The following is a 16,216-nucleotide window of genomic DNA, read 5'->3' as shown; positions in this document are numbered from 1 at the left end:
GCACATGCATAGGCACACACACACACACACAGAGACGGTGTGTGGGGGGGAGAGAATCAAGATCCATGTAGTTCTTGGTAATCAGTCATATGATGTTGAATGCATATTTGACTTTATCTTTCTTATCTGAGAAACTAGGCACACAAGGATTTACTTCTATGGTCATGTATGACATTACAATTTTGTAAATTTTAGAACTTGATAATTCTCTAGATAAACTTGTTTTTTCACTCGGAACAACCTTTCAGAGCCATTCTCTAAACTCTGTCCACCTAGTCCCACTGGAATTCTCAGGGTTAACGTTTAATTTTCAGAGCCTGGAAAATGCAGAAAAAAAATCACAATTAGGAACTAAGGTAATATGGTAATATCCACAAGAAAAGAGATTAATGTATTTCAGAACATAATAAAAATAACAAAAGAAGACCAACAAAAAATGTTCAGATCTCTAGAGTATATTAAGTAAATGTGCCTAAGGGAAAATAAAAATGTATATAAGAAAAGATGAACTTAGCTGAAGAAAAGATCATGATGCTCAAATGGAAATGATTCAGGGCCTAGATGGAGACCCGAGTCAGATAGATTGGTGCAATCCATTCCTCTAAGTCACGAGGCTCAGAGCCTTAAGAGAATCTGTTCTAAATCCTCTAAACATCCCCAGCCATTATCCCATTAGTGCCTCTGTGTGTGAGAGTGTGCTTTGAGACGTTGTTCCTCTAAAAGATCATTAAAAGCAGAGAGCTCTGTTCAAGCTGAAGATCCAAGCAAGCTCAAGTGCTTAAGTGATTCTGGCTACATTCAGCAACGGCTGAGATGCCTGGAATCAAACAAAAAAATTAATTGAACAATGGAGAATTGACAGATAATGGAGAAGGGGCAGTAGACAGGTGACTTGAGGAAATACTGATGATTTGGTGACATTTTCCTTTGTTTGCTCCCAACAGCCTAGGGCTATGACATAGACACCATTCTTAAAACCACCTGGCTTGATGCCAGGCACAGTTTCAGAACGTTGCTTTGTGGAACAAATGCCCACATTAGAGGTTAGAGCAGTGATGCTCATGGTCCCCACGGAAGCTTCTCAACTCTGCACACACTACCTCAGTAACTCTTCGCTCTGATGCTCATCTTTAGCCAAACTGGATTCTCTAGGGCTCTCTCACACGGGAAAAAAATTCATAAGTGCTTTTAAAGTCTTGACATCTGGGATAACAAACTGCCAGAAGAGCTTCTTTTAACAACATTGACCTTAGAAATCCTCCCAATACTCCTTGGAAATGCTTGAATAGATCTTGATCATCTTCAGCAAAAGGTCCAAACATATTAGTGTGGCCATCAATGTTCATCACCATCTGGACCTTAGCAAACATCTCCAGCCCAGTTCTTGGCACTGTTCCATCCTGTAACTTGAGGTTCTCTGTGCTGGTCATATTTCTCCTGGCTTCTTAACTACATAAACCATATTCTTCTCCTCCATTAACCCTGAGATTTATTCATTTCTTTAGAAGTAGGCATTGATGCATTTACCCTTCGGTCTTCTTATAAACCCTTCATTCATACAATTATCTTTGACCTCATTATTCTATGCACATATGATTACTCTTTCATTAATTCTACATTAGAAGCTGATTAAAGGTTGGAATTTTCTATCCTAGACCCTCAGTTAACATAACCACACTTTGTATATTATACATATTCAATATATTATTGGTCATTGAATAAACTAATATTATTATAGACTAGAGATCAATAATATGGATAAAAACTTATGGTAAAGAATCCTTTCTCTTCATGTTTGCATGATATATGATTCTACCAGGTCAGGCCACTGTGATTAGAGGCATACGCTGGATTTTTGAAATCTACAGCCTTTGTAGCTTTTTATAATTATTAGAGTTTATCTAGAGGAAAATGAGTCAGCTTTAAGTAAAAGTGAAGTAGCACCTTAGAGCTGCTACTGGGAAAGGACATGAGCAAATAGAAGGTATTCTGCCACATTTCTTTCTAGAAATTCTAGAAATGTTGTGACAATAAAAATGCTGAGAAATAAGTCAAAATAAATGCCAAAGATCCGCTATCATGTGTTAATGTCAGTTGTCGAAACAGTATAGGTCGATGATCTTCTCTTTTCAGAAGATGGAGTGGAGTTGGAATGAATCCAGTCCAGCTCACATGGAAGCCATTTTTCCCCTATAGTTTTGAATTTCAAGTCAAATCATTGATATCCAGAGTCTCACATCTACTTATTGGTAAGAGAAGAAAATGTTAGTATTTGGAGATGTGGATGGACATGGTGAATACATGAGAGGAGTAGAGGCAGGCAGGAAAAGAATAATTAGCTAGGAAAATTGATATTTGCTAATTTCTTATATGCTGGTTCAGAATCAACTCTCTTGGATGGTTTCTAGCCTAGGAGACTTAAACACAATGATGAACATTTAGGGAGAGGTAAAATTACTTAAGGGTACTATATGCCTAGGTACACATGAGAAGTTATTCTGTGATCCCCAAATGAAGGGATTTATTCTGATTTTTATAGCATATTCCATTGAAGAGGGTATCTATATGTTGCCTTTGCCTCAAAGAACCATAAATTTTGCCTCTTGCAATATTATATTCTACACAAGAATTTTAGAACTGAGTTAGTGGTGGGCGTTCCTATGGATATCTTGGAGTATAACCCAAAAATGTCTCAGATGTTCATGTAAGCTAGAGGTTTGGCCTTTAAAAATTTTTCTGACAATCAGGTGATGGCCATTTTAGGTGAATATGAAAATGAAGTTATTGTAGGTCTGGCAACGAACAGAGGGCAAAGAAAGGACAATCCTATCACATGGGATGATTTATGGCTGTTGCTCTAGGTGGGAGTACACAGTATAAACACACTTCTTGACAATAGCAGAAGGTAAATAGTAGTTTTGAGCATAAAGAGATGTAAGCTTGAGAATGACATGAGGGACAAGCTTTGGTCATCCTGTCATCTTCCCCGTCAGCAACCTGCAGCATCTGAAAAGATTCCAACTGTGTATCAGGGGTGTCATGAAGTAGGGAGATGAGTGTGAAAATTATGAAGTCATATAGGAATTTGTATTCATCAGAATTCATACTAATGCCATGGGGAATAAATTCACCCTTGCCATTCTCCTAAGAGGAAGGCTTAAAGACATATTAATATTGTCTAAGTTGGAGGCTGGAACAGTTCCAAGAGGGAAATTATCTGTAATAAGAGCCATTTGCCAAGTAAGATGCCTCAAAACTACAGAAAAACAAATGAGCCCCATGGCCAATGTGTACACTCTTAACGGAGGATCTCACAAGCAGGGATCCTTTTCAGCCTTGTAAAGGATGGAGATGCTTGCTGGGTCCCTCACCTCACCTTCTTGAACCCTCACCAGTGTAGTCAATTTTGCTTTTAAAGAGGAGTGAAAACATTGTCATCGCACGCACACGTGTGTGTGTGTGTGTGTGTGTGTGTTGGATATCAGAGGTCTACTTTTTCTCGGTTGATCAGTATCTTCTTATTTTGGGTGGTGGGGGAGCAGTCTCTCTCTTGATCTAAAGCTCACCAATTCAGCTAGACTGTGAGGCTAGTGAGCTGCAGGAATTCACCTATCTCCAGGTCCCCAGCTTTAAGATTACAGGCATGTGGCATCACACCCAGCCTTTTTCACATGGTTGCTGTGCATCAAGCTCAGATCCTCATGCCTGAATGTGAAACACTTTATTGACTGTGAACCCTATTTGTAGTCCTCCAGTCCTTTTTATTTTCCTGGAAGAAACAATGATATAGAGAAAACAACAGAAATTAATGACATTAGCTTTTTATTCTTACGGGGAAAAAAGTTTAAAACCCCATGGTCATAAAACTCCATGATGGAATTTTAATTAGTGTTTTGAAATGCAAATTTAAGCCACTGGGGGTAAACTTGGGATCAGGAATAAGGCGGTCAGTCCTATATATAAAAAAGTATGACTGAATAGATCTTTATATACAGTGGCAGAAGATAAGAAAGGACCCAGAGGAGCAAAACATCTTCGTACTTGGGGAGGGGAGGAGCAGAAACATCTTCATAATTAGGGAAGGGTGTCTGAAGAGAATTCTCAAGAAGTAAGAAGGTGAAGGGTATCATTGTGGGTTGTATTTGAATTGCTCTGGGTTCAAATCCAGTTAATCCAATATTATTGTTTTGATATATACTATCAAATGGTTAGACACTTGGGAACTAGCTGGTGGTGATGTTTTGGGATTTTGTGGATTCTTTAGGAGGCAGGACCTAGGTGGAAGAATTAGGTTAATTGGATGAGGGTTTTATAGACAATATCTGCCTGTGGTCATGTTTAAACTCTCTGCTTTCCTGATCCTCAGAGATGTCAGCAAGCAGCTTTACGTTCCTGCTGCCACCATCTGGATCTGTCATATAACTCCTCCATGTCTCCCACTTAGTGCACTGTGAGCAAAAATAATTTTCCGCCTCAAGTTTTTTTCCAGGATATTACAGCAAGTTGGAAAATAAACACACACACACACACACACATACACACACACACACACACACACACACACACACACACACACAACCAGGTCCTCCATTACAATGATGGTGTGAGAATAACTGAACCTCTCAGTCTCAGTTTCCTCCTGGACTGTGTCAGTTCCCTCCATACCTGAGCATAACCTCAGTATCATGTGTAGTGCCCCTTGCCAGTCAGCATAGAGAAGAAGCTGAAGAGGCACCAGCAGATCTGGGGAGTATTCAGAGCTATACTTCAGAGTGTTCTGCCGGCCACATTGGTATTTTGGAGGAGGACTGTAGGTCGATTCTACATTTCTCTGGAGGGCCCTTCACTAAGCCTGTCTAGAGCTATTGCGATCTGATTCACCCCTCACCTCGTGAGCCTCTGAGACTGAGTTTTCAAGGGCAAAAGGCAGCCCTTCTGTTTCAGAGTTTATTCTCTCCCAGCAGAAGAGCACTGCCTGGGGTGTATACATAGTATGTTGTCAGCTGTTAGACACCTCCCCACATTGCCTCTCCCCCACCTCATCTCTGATAGGTAACCTTGGACCTTTAAGTCAGCTCAGGAGCTTCATAGTGACATGTCCTTCAGTGGCTTATCTAAACCCATCATAAGGGGTAATCAGAGGACACAGCTTAACTGGAGCAGTGGTGGAAACATACTTGCTACAAAGGAAGGAACCTCCAGGCTCTGCCACTCTGTGGACTTACCCCAGCAGAGAATACGTGCAGAGGAGGAAACACATCCAGAGTAGAGATCATGTGCATTACTGTGGACCCTATGCATGTAAGAGGCATGTACCTGTTTCCTCGTGTACCTCGGGATCATAGATAACATCACAGTGGACTGTCTTATATGGTAGGAATTTGGCTGAGCTATATAGCCATAAGGTGAGGATTAAGGTGAGCCATAAGTGAGAAAGGGTGTGGTCCTTCTGTCTGTCCACATGGAAGGTTCAGACTCACACACGACCACATTTTCAGTGGGTGATAAGAATACAATGGATGCTCCAGTAAAGACTGTGACTATTGTCACTGATACTGTCCCGGATGGAAAGAACAGCCATCAACCCAAATTGTAATTCTGAAGAAGTGAAGCATATAGGTGCATATAGAAGATGCTGATCCCTGCTTATTAATATCAATGTAGGGTTGAATGCTTTTTTATTTTTTGGTAATTTCATTCATTAAATGCATGTATACACTGCATTTAAGTCATACCAACCCTCAACTCTTTCAGGACAGCCACTCAATCCCCTTCCCACTTCATGTACTCTTTATTTTTTACTTTAAACTTTTATTACCAACCAAGTCCAAATAGTGCTGTCAATATGTACATGTGAGTAAGGCCATCCAGTGGAACATGGAGTCTCAGAGGCTACACTCCTGAAGAAAGTTAACTGTCTTTTCCTCAGAAGCCATCAATTTTCAAATAGCTCCTCAGCTGGGGTTAGGACCTCATGAGCCTGTCCCACATCTATGCTGGAATGTTGACTGTCAAAATCCTCTGCAGGCAACCACAGCTTCTGTGAGTTCTTGAATGCAGTGGTTAGCCCTGACCTCTACTGTTTGCAAGTTTTCTAAATCCTCTTTTGTAGGGAATGATTATGATATAGATATCCTACACAGGGCTAAGTAAGCATTCCACAGTCATTTAGTCTCTCTGGTAAGCATGACCCACTAAAAAGAAGCTTCTTTGATGAGGATTGAGAGCTATTATTATAAAGATTTCTCTCTTTTTTTTTTTTTTTTTTTTTTTTTTTTACTGCTGTGACAAAATATCATGACCAAGGCAATTTATAAAATAAAGTATTTAATTGGGCTTACTGTTTCAGATGGTAAGGACCTGTGATGGCTCAGCATGGCAGTGGGACTATCTGAGAACTTACAGGCAAGCAGGAAGTAGAGAAAGGGATAACTAGTGACACACCTTCTCCAACAAAGCTATACCTCCTAATTCTTTCCAAACAGTTCCACCAAATGGGGACAAAGAATTGAAGCATTTGGGCCTTTAGGGGCCATTCTCTTTTAAACCATCATAAAAGATAAGTATTTAGAGGGATGTTTGACACTGTCAACTTGGCAAAATAATAGCATTAAGTTCTCCCCTAAGGTCTATGGCCTCTCCAATCATGGATTGGTGTTTGAGTTTACAGTATCAGGAGTAAACTTTTCCCTGAAGAGCAGACCTTAAATCAGTTAGGAAAGCTTTTGGTTAGCCCCTTATTATGTATGCCACGATTGCACAAATGAGTGTATCTTGCCAGTCTAGTTGTCTGATCTTTATTATCTAGCTCACAGGGTTCACAGCTGGGTGAATTTGTTGATGACTTTTCTTCCCAGCAGCCCACATAGTACCTTTCTGGTCTATAAAAACTAGGCAGCCGGGAGGAATTTTTCCGGTTAGTGCCAGCTTGATTTTTCCATGTCCTGTGACTAAAGTGTGCAATTCGTTCATCAATAGGGTTTTACCAACAAGTGTGTGAGTGTGTGGGGGCAACAAAGAACAACACAATAGCTTACATTATATGGGGAGGTCTCTGCGACCACCTAACATAACAGTGACACAAAGGGAGCATCACACACTTGGCACTGTGCTTTTAAATAAAGTCCCTTCAGATGAAATAATTTGCTTGTCCACGGAAGATCATTCAAAGTTATCTTGGTTTCAGATTTTAACACTGTGTTTATTAAATTTATTACAAAATTTGTTAAAACTATATATATATATATATATATATATAATTTAATTGGGTTTTTAAATTTCTGAGTTAGTTGTATTTGATTTATTGTTAACTTATTCCTTCTACCCTGTGGCCTTCTCTTAACTTGCTCCACATCTGCTTACCTCCTCCTCACAGCAGCTTTGGGGTGTGTGTGTGTGTGTGTGTGTGTGTGTGTGTGTGTGTGTTGTTCTACAGATCGTAACAGCATCCGTGTGTTCATGATTGCCCGTGACAGTATCACATTTAGAACAGAGCACTTAATAATACTCTTTCTCATCTTTAAAATCTCGCGTTTCTGCCACTCTCTTCGGCCATGTTTCTTGGGCCACAGAATGGGTTATGGAGATGTCCTTTTCAGGGCTGAGTCCTTGATATTCCATTATTTTTAGTATTTCGACAGGGTGAATCTTTGATCTACCACTTCCAAAAAGTCATTTTTTTAAATATATAACTTACAAGTCTTATCCTTCCTTAATTAGTGTATGACAAAATTTAAAAATGTCTAATAAGAAGATCCTGATTAATATTTGGACTTACTTATAAACATAGAGATTTTCACCTGACTTTATAATATGGATTATTCTATTTTGAGTACTTTGATTAACAAGCCAAATTTCTGAGTACTGAAGTCTTATAAATCTAATAGATTATGCTAAACTCATAAACACCAGGTGATTCTTATAATATCATAAATGTTCAAGTGTGCTGTATATAAATCTAATAAAAACTCAGCTTTTAAAAAAAAGACCAAATCAATTCCTAAATTACTCCTCTTAACTGTAATCACAGATTTGGACTATTGCACCAATAAATTACTCTCTATTAAGTATAAAATTTTCTTTATAAATAATTTATTTTATAATAATAGATTAAAACTGCCTAGTTATAATTTTAGTAAAAATGTACAAAAATTATGTGTATATATGCTAAAATACTAACAATTTCTAACTTTGGATGGTAGGATTTGTTTTATTTTTATATTCTTATTTACATCTTTCTTCATTTTGTATGCATGTGCCATTCCTTAGTCAATAAATAACATAAGTTTTAAAACTATTTTATTCGTACCTGTTCAGACATCAGGTCCATGTTTGGGTTGATGGAGTGGGCTCCAGATGCTTGGGTCCCTGACCTATTCTTGGGCCATCTGGAGCCTAGATCTATACTCATACTCTGGCAGGCAGGATGCCTCCTAGGGCAAAGACTTTATGAGTTAGTATGCACACACTTGTTATGTCAGGCTCTGAGGTCTTTAAATTTTTGTTATTATTTTTAACACAGAGAGGACATTTATGCTGGAACCACATCTAAGAATCTAAAATAAGCTTTGCAGGTTATCATGCAAATTCAATTTCAAATAGAGGAAAGATCGATTAGAATCTGTTGTCTTGAGGCAATTTCACCATGGCTAGGTAGCAGACTGCTTGCTGCATTCAGTTATGCTGTGAAAACAAAAACAAAAACAAAACAAAACAAAACAAAAAAACCCAACTGACAAATACAAGTTCAGGGCTCATGGTTTGAGAGGACAAAGTCTATTGCAGTGGGAATGCGTGGGGTGAGAGTAGCTCCAGGTGTGAGGTGAGTGAGGCAGCTGATTGCATTGTACCCACCGTCAGGAAGCAGAGGGAGATAATTCTGGTGCTCAGTTCACTTTCTCCTTTCCATTAAATCTGGGACCCCAGCCAGTGATACTGTCCACCTTCAGCATAAGTCTTCCCTCCTCAGTGAAACCTTTCTGGAGACACCTTCACTGTCACACCCAGAGGAATCAGAGTTATGTTGCCATTGGATTCCAAGGCCAGTCACATTGACAATGAAGGTTTACCAGCACACTGGCTAACTGGTATAAGGTGGCTGGATAAATGCATGACTAAATAACGGATTCATGACTGGCCCTGACCTTACAAATAAAGAAGAAAATGAAAGAGGAATAATATGCCATGACTGATAGATTGACAGACATAGGAATGATTGAATCAAATGATTGCTTGGGACAGATTGTGTGTGAATAAGTAATTGGTTTGCTGAATAAATGCTGCAATAGACAGAGAGTTGTGCAATGACTGATGCTGTATGACTGACTGAACTGTTGATTGAGAGACTAAGTAAAAGAATAAGTAAAAGGTAATAAATGACGAAGTGAACAAGAATTGGCTGATGTACTCATTGTGCATGTGAATTATCTGCCTGTTTCAATGATGACTATCTAAAGCAACAAAACAATTAAGTGCTTACGATAAACAAGAGCCTGACTGAATAAATGAATGCTGGGGGGAAGGAGCAATCCTCCCTCGCATGTTGTATCCTAACACTACAACTTTAGCCAGCCCCACGTTTGCCCTTTCTTTAGCATATCAGTCACCTTACTGGCGTTGATACCATTACCTGGAACCTCTGACACTGACTTCCTGGATTGCCTTCATTCCATTTTATTCTGTGGGTAGATCCTAATCGTGGGTTTGTGTGTGCTCCTCCCATCTTATAACGGTTAGTTTCACCAACTTGACAAGACCTAGAATCACCAAAGAAGTAAACCTTGGAAGTGTGAGGTGAGAAGACCCACTCTAATGTGTGTGGCACCATTTCCTGGGCTGGGCTCCAAGACTGCAGGGAAAGAGAGAGAGAGAGAGAGAGAGAGAGAGAGAAAGCTAGCTGAGCACCAACACCGATGCACCTCAACTTCCTGACCAAGCATACAATGTTAGCAGCTGCCATGCTTTCCCCACCAGGATGGACTCTGCCTGGAAAGTTGTACTGGTTCCTTAGTACATGGGTCTGATGACCCAGGCATATCTATTCTCAGCCAATGCCTAAAGGATATGCTGGCATCACTTGAGTGGTTTCCAGGCAGACAACTGTCAAGGAATTCCAGTGTCTGTTTGCTTACTCATTTATTTTTGGCTCATCTGGTTCTGTCCTTATTTCCCAGCCCACCTGAAGCAGATTGATCCTTGAGACAATTCCTGTTGACATCGAGTCTTCCCTGGTGACCTCTTGAGATCCAGCACCAGGAAGCAGCCTCCCACTCCCCTCCCCTGCCAGCCTGAAGTTGCCCTCAGGGACAAGAAGATTTTGCCACAGTAGACTCCATGTCTTCTTAAAGGACTTGTTAATTGGGGCACCGTACCATCCTTTATCATTTTCACATCAGACAGCAGTTCTGTTGTCTGTTTACATTTGCTCAGGGAGCATTTCACAAGGGTGTTTATTCTTACAGGAAAGCTCAGAGGTTAGCCCTGCCTTTCAGAGTGAAAAAATCTGCCAAAAATCCACTGCAAAGAAGCTGAAAATAGATGCAGTGTTGATTCATCAGCAGCCTCTCTGGGTGCTTTATTAGGGATTGGCACAGAGCTAGAGCATCACCTGAGTGTGCCAGGCTGGAGGAGAGGAGGCACTGACACGGCTCTGGAGACAGCACCCGGCAACCGTCAGAAATCCCCTTGCCTGGTTCAAATTTAATAAACAAGAAAGTCTAATGAGATGCCAGCCATCCTGTCGGGGCCTGCAGTGTGGCCGAGCTTCTTGAAGGATCTTCGCACGTGTGAACATGGATGCACTGAGACCCTGCCAGTGGGACAACTGGAAGGAAGCTAAGCCAACGCTTTTTGCTACTCAGGCACAAGCTTCTGTACTGTGATTTCACACCGGTTTTATTCACTCTCTACTCGGTCTGCAGCATAACTAGAGTTTGATAAATGTTTGTTGGCGAATTCAATAAATAAATACATGTCAAATTCAATCTGTCCTCTAAGATCGATTTCAGATTTTCCTAACCTCAGAATCTCTCTTGCTTACAAAATGAAGCAAAGGCAATCTCAAGATCCTTGGAACTGAGTCACTTTGTTGTCGTTTTCTACTTCTTTTACTAGTTAATTTTGGGTTTATTTTGTGGTTGTTATCACTATAATCACCACCATCAGTGGTGAATACTTTCAAGTGTTGACTATGTGACAATTCATCATGTTCCTAGTAACTTCACAAAACTTCTATATGTAAATTATCTTCAGTGGACAGACAAAGAATCTGAGGCATTCAGAGGCTCAAGGATAAAACTCTCTACCACTGTATAGAACCTACAATTTGTTGAATACACTTTGTACTTTAATGTCACATAATCATAGAATGACCAAAGTGGGTCAGTTTTGTAAGGCATATCCTAGGCTCCCCTAGAAGGTCCTATATATCCAGAAAGTCCTCAATTGTAGACAAAGCAGAGAAATGTTCTCTCTACTCAGTACTCAAGATGAAATGAAGAAAGTCATTGATCATCTAACACGGATGCAATCGGTTGAGGCACAAGAGGATAGTAACTTCCTACCTCAGGCACTAAATGATAGACCTGGGGTTTAAGTACTACAGAGCTCTATGGTGTTTTCTCTCAGAAATGCATGGAGAAGTAATCTTTCCTCTACTGGATTGCTAGAAAAACAGACACTCTAGCTTTTGGCAGAACAATAGAGCTCAGGCTTTCTTATACCTTTTCAATCAAAACTGTTTTCTTCTTTTCTTTTTACAACTCTATCAGAGGACTCATAACAGGTTGTTATTACTTGCTAGCCTTCAACTCATTTTTTTCTGCACTTGGTGTGTTGGTTGGTCTCTCCATTGCTTATATTCTATTTCCAGCTATTAACATTTGTTGCATTAAAGCAGACAGAAATGAACTGAACTGAAAAAGATCACAGGGCATGTTATATGTCTGACCTCTCATTTTTTTTCTCTGTCTTGACTCCCATGACTCTTATTCTGTAACTTTAATACTCCTTCTCAGGCTTCATTGATTTTCTTTTGCAGTTTTTTAAAATGCTGCTGGTTTTTTTTAGAGCTCGTTCTTTTTGACTTCTTTGCTGTCCCTATGCAGTTTCTAAGATGCTACCATTTTCCTCCCAGACATTATTGCTATTTTATATTCTTAAATCTCTTCCTCTTTCTCTTGAGTTTAAGCGTGAACAATTATATTGTGGTAAGAAACCCCAAAATCTCATTGATTTTACATATCAAATATTTTCTAATTATGAATATCCAACAAAATCTTTGGGAGGAGCTTATATAGTCACTTTGAGACCCAGTGTCATGGATGCCCTGCTGGTTTTGAGAACATGAATCCTATAGTCCTATAGTCCTTTTGGGAATAATTGAGTAGGGCATCAAGGGATGCTGAGCCTTTTAAATACTTTGGCCTTAAAGGGCCACACACCACCTCTGCCCCAATTTAGTAAAATTAACTCAGAAAAAAAATAGTCATGAGAAGTGTTTTACTACAAAGGCAATGGTAAATATGTGGATACTTAAGACATTTGGTAAGAAACAAACATCTCTACCATTTCAAATAACTTGTGACTTCACACAGTGTATGTCATTAAGTGGGTTTTCTCATATTAAGTGGGTTTTCCAAGGACATTAATATCATTGAATGCAAAGGTTTCTACCATGTAAATTCTACCATGTAAATTGGAGCTCCATGCCTATGCTGTAAACATGCCTATCATGTATCACTTCTCTATTTTTTCTCTACCTATGAAAACTGATTTCATGTCTTGGGATTTGCTTTCCCCTTCCTTATCTCACTGTGAACGTGCTTGTCCTATTCACCTTAAGTGTCTTATTAGCTTCCTGGTGTCTCTTTTCTGGATTTCTTGTTTAGCCTCAGAGTGTTTGTTCCATCCATACCCTTCTGTAAGTCAACCTTCTCAAGGCTTTCAGAGTGGGCTTTGTTTATTTTTCCTAGTGTTTCTCGTCAAATCTCACTTATCCTTCCTTAAAATACCCTTACTGTCTATCCCTTTCCCAACCCCAAGTCTTTTAAAGTCCAACTTCTTGTGTTTCTCCTCTAGTCTGGTTCTCTAGAAGGCTTATTTCTCAAGAAAAGGAGCTTTGTTCTTAGAGCTTCCCAGCCCAAAGCCCCGAGCTCCTTCGCTCTTCTCCTTTTCTCACATTTCAAGTAATATTGACAGAAATTGTTTTTGGCGTTATGATTGGCCCTTCATATCTGTGGGTCCTGTATCTAAGCATTCTCTTAACAGTGGACTAAAACATATTTTAAACCATGCCTTTGTGCTGTATATGTACAGCCTACTTTTTCTTGTCACAATTTTATGAATAATATGGTGCAAAAACTATATTTTATTATATTGAGTGTGGTAATTAATACAGAGGAGAGTGAATGTCTATAGGAGGATGTTCCTATACTATGGACAAATACTACACCATAAATACTATATGCCTATGGAATTTGGCATCCTTGGGTGTTCACAGCTGTCCATTCAAATCATATTCAGAACTCAACCAATTCTCTGTACCTTTCTATGTACACGCTAGTATGAACTATCAACATATTTTATGTAGATTAGCCTAATTATTATGACCTGCTTCTACTTTTTTCTCCTTTTCATCAGTTTCAAACAGATAAATAAGAGAAGTACCTTCACACATAAGTCAGTCTTAGTTCTCAAAACCCTCCAGTGATTTGGTGCCCCACTGTGAATGAAAATGATCTCAGGGTCTCATGAGGGGCCTTTTCAATCTAGAGAGTGGATAGCTTGACATGTGAGGGCTCTCTTCAGAGTCTTCTTTTAAGAACTGCACACTTTGGTCAACTGACTTGCTTTCACTCCTTGAATTTTCATTTGTTATTCTCATGGCTCTGCCATCCCTGAACCACATGTGCTCAGTATGGTTCCTTCTCTTCTGGTCTTCTTAGTAGACCTCTCCCCGAAATGACAAAGAGATAAATTCAGCACTTTACCCTCCATACCTCCCTGCCTCATCAATTATACATAGTATCCATTAATCCTCTTTATCCTGTTTACTGTCATCTGACTCTTCCTGGAGAAGGTACACTCCATGTGGACAGAACTCGTATCTACCTCAGTGTCATGATTTATGTTCAGAATGCACTAGGTTTTCAATAGGCATTTGTAAATTGTCCTGAGGATAACGGCTAGCTTTCTTAGTCTAGCTTTCATCTCTGTGTTAAATCTCTTATTGTTATGCCTCATCTTGGTTCCAGCTGAACATTCACTGGGCTAGGATTTGTACAATGCCAATCTGTCTTACAACCCTTTACAAGTTGACTGGAGAATAGTCTTGGCCAACCTCTTGCTTTTTGGCTAAGACTCATGATTCACACTAGCATATTTTGAAGCCCAAGAAGTCTTGCAAAATGTTTGACTGTGTCTCAAACCTTCCTTGTTTAATCAATCATTTCCAACCATGTGTATCACCCTCATGTGTGGTCATTCCTCTAGTTTGTAGGCTTGTCGCTGCATTGTATCTATTCTGGATCTGAATCCTAGAATGTGTAAAAACATATATTTTTTTGGTTTCATGATGTTTTCTTCATGTTTTAATTACCAGATGATATTGTTGCCCCTCTTCAAACACATACACAACACAACACACACACACACAGAGAGAGAGAGAGAGAGGAGCAAATCACTATTTTTTCCTGTCTCTAATAACTCACTTCTTATATAAAACTCATTCAGATCTCTACCTCTTTCAGCCTCTAAGCCAATGTACTCTCATGTCTACACTCAGTATAATGGATCACTTTATGATTTACCACATTCCATGATAACTTAATATGCCAACCCATAACAATCACTCTTTCCCAAGGAACTCAATCATTAGGTTCAAACACAGGCTACAAATGTGCAGGAATCGATGAACTATTTGAATATTACCATTAAAATGTGCAAATGTCTCTCCTACTTTTCCTATGAATTCTAGGCCTTGACTCTGGCAAATGCCCACCTTCTCAGAAACCAGGTATCTTTAGATACCTGGCGTCAATGATCATATGCCACCACAAATTCTCCTTTCTAGATCAAACACCACTACGTCTTCTGTCCATTCCTCATGTGGTGGGTTTAAGTCTTTGGCAGCTTGTATGAAATAAAAATTCTGTTGCTTTAATGAATGTTGGAATCTTAGGTACAGAACCATTAGTCTGATACATCTGGACAATTATGAAACTTTCTAGATGTTTCTGTATCCAAAGAAAGATACTATACTTCAATTGCTAATCAGAGAATTTAGTGTAAGGGCTTCTGTCCAGGGGCCTACTCATAGTTAAAGTAACCCTAAGCTCCATGAGACTGCATCATCTCTGCAGAGAAGAGGATCTATGGCTCTTGCTTGAATTGAAACAATGAACAGAAAACCAGATGGAGAGAGGACAAAATCAGAAAATAAAATGAAAGAGAAGAAGGGAGAAAAAGAGAAGAGGAAGAAGGAAGGAAGAAAAAAGAGAGGAAGGAAAGGAAAGGAGGGAGAAGATAAAAACAGGAAGAAAAGTTGACAGAGAAAAGGAGAGAGAGAGAAAATACAGAGGAAAGGAAAGGAAGAATTAGAAAAATAGAGAAGGAAGTAATAAAAACATCTTAAGTTCTCTCCAATGTTTTCCACATATTCTTTTAAGTTGCTAGGATGACTCTGAAGGTGACGGTCCTTCAGTCATTACATTACTCACTGCTCTGGCTTTTGCTAAGTCAGTATACTGTACCAGGCACTGTGCTGGTTACTGAGTCCATTAATATATCTTTTTCTTTTAATATATTTTTATTACAATTTATTCACTTTGAATCCCAGCTGTAGCCCCACCCTCATTCCCTCCCAACCTCTCACTCCTTCTCTCCCTCATCTCCTCCCATGCCTCTTCCCCAGTCCACTGATAGTGGAGGACCTCCTCCCCTTCCATCTGAACCTAGCTTATCAGGTCTCATCAGGACTGCCTTTCATAGTCTTCCTTTGTGGCCTGGTAAAGCTGCTCCCCCCTTAGGGGGAGGTGGTCAAAGAGCCAGCACTGAGTTAATGTCAGAGGCAGACCCTGTTCCTCTTAATAGGGAGCCCATTTGGAGACTGAGCTGCCATGGGCTACTTCTGTGCAGGGGGTCTAGGTTATCTCTTGAATGGTCCTTAGTTGGAGTATCAGTCTCAGAAAAGACATCTGTGTCCACATCTTTTGGTTCT

This window comes from Meriones unguiculatus, chromosome 8 (assembly GCF_030254825.1).
Source record: "Meriones unguiculatus strain TT.TT164.6M chromosome 8, Bangor_MerUng_6.1, whole genome shotgun sequence".
Classification (NCBI taxonomy): Eukaryota; Metazoa; Chordata; class Mammalia; order Rodentia; family Muridae; genus Meriones; species Meriones unguiculatus.
Note: the sequence above shows the minus strand (reverse complement) of the source record.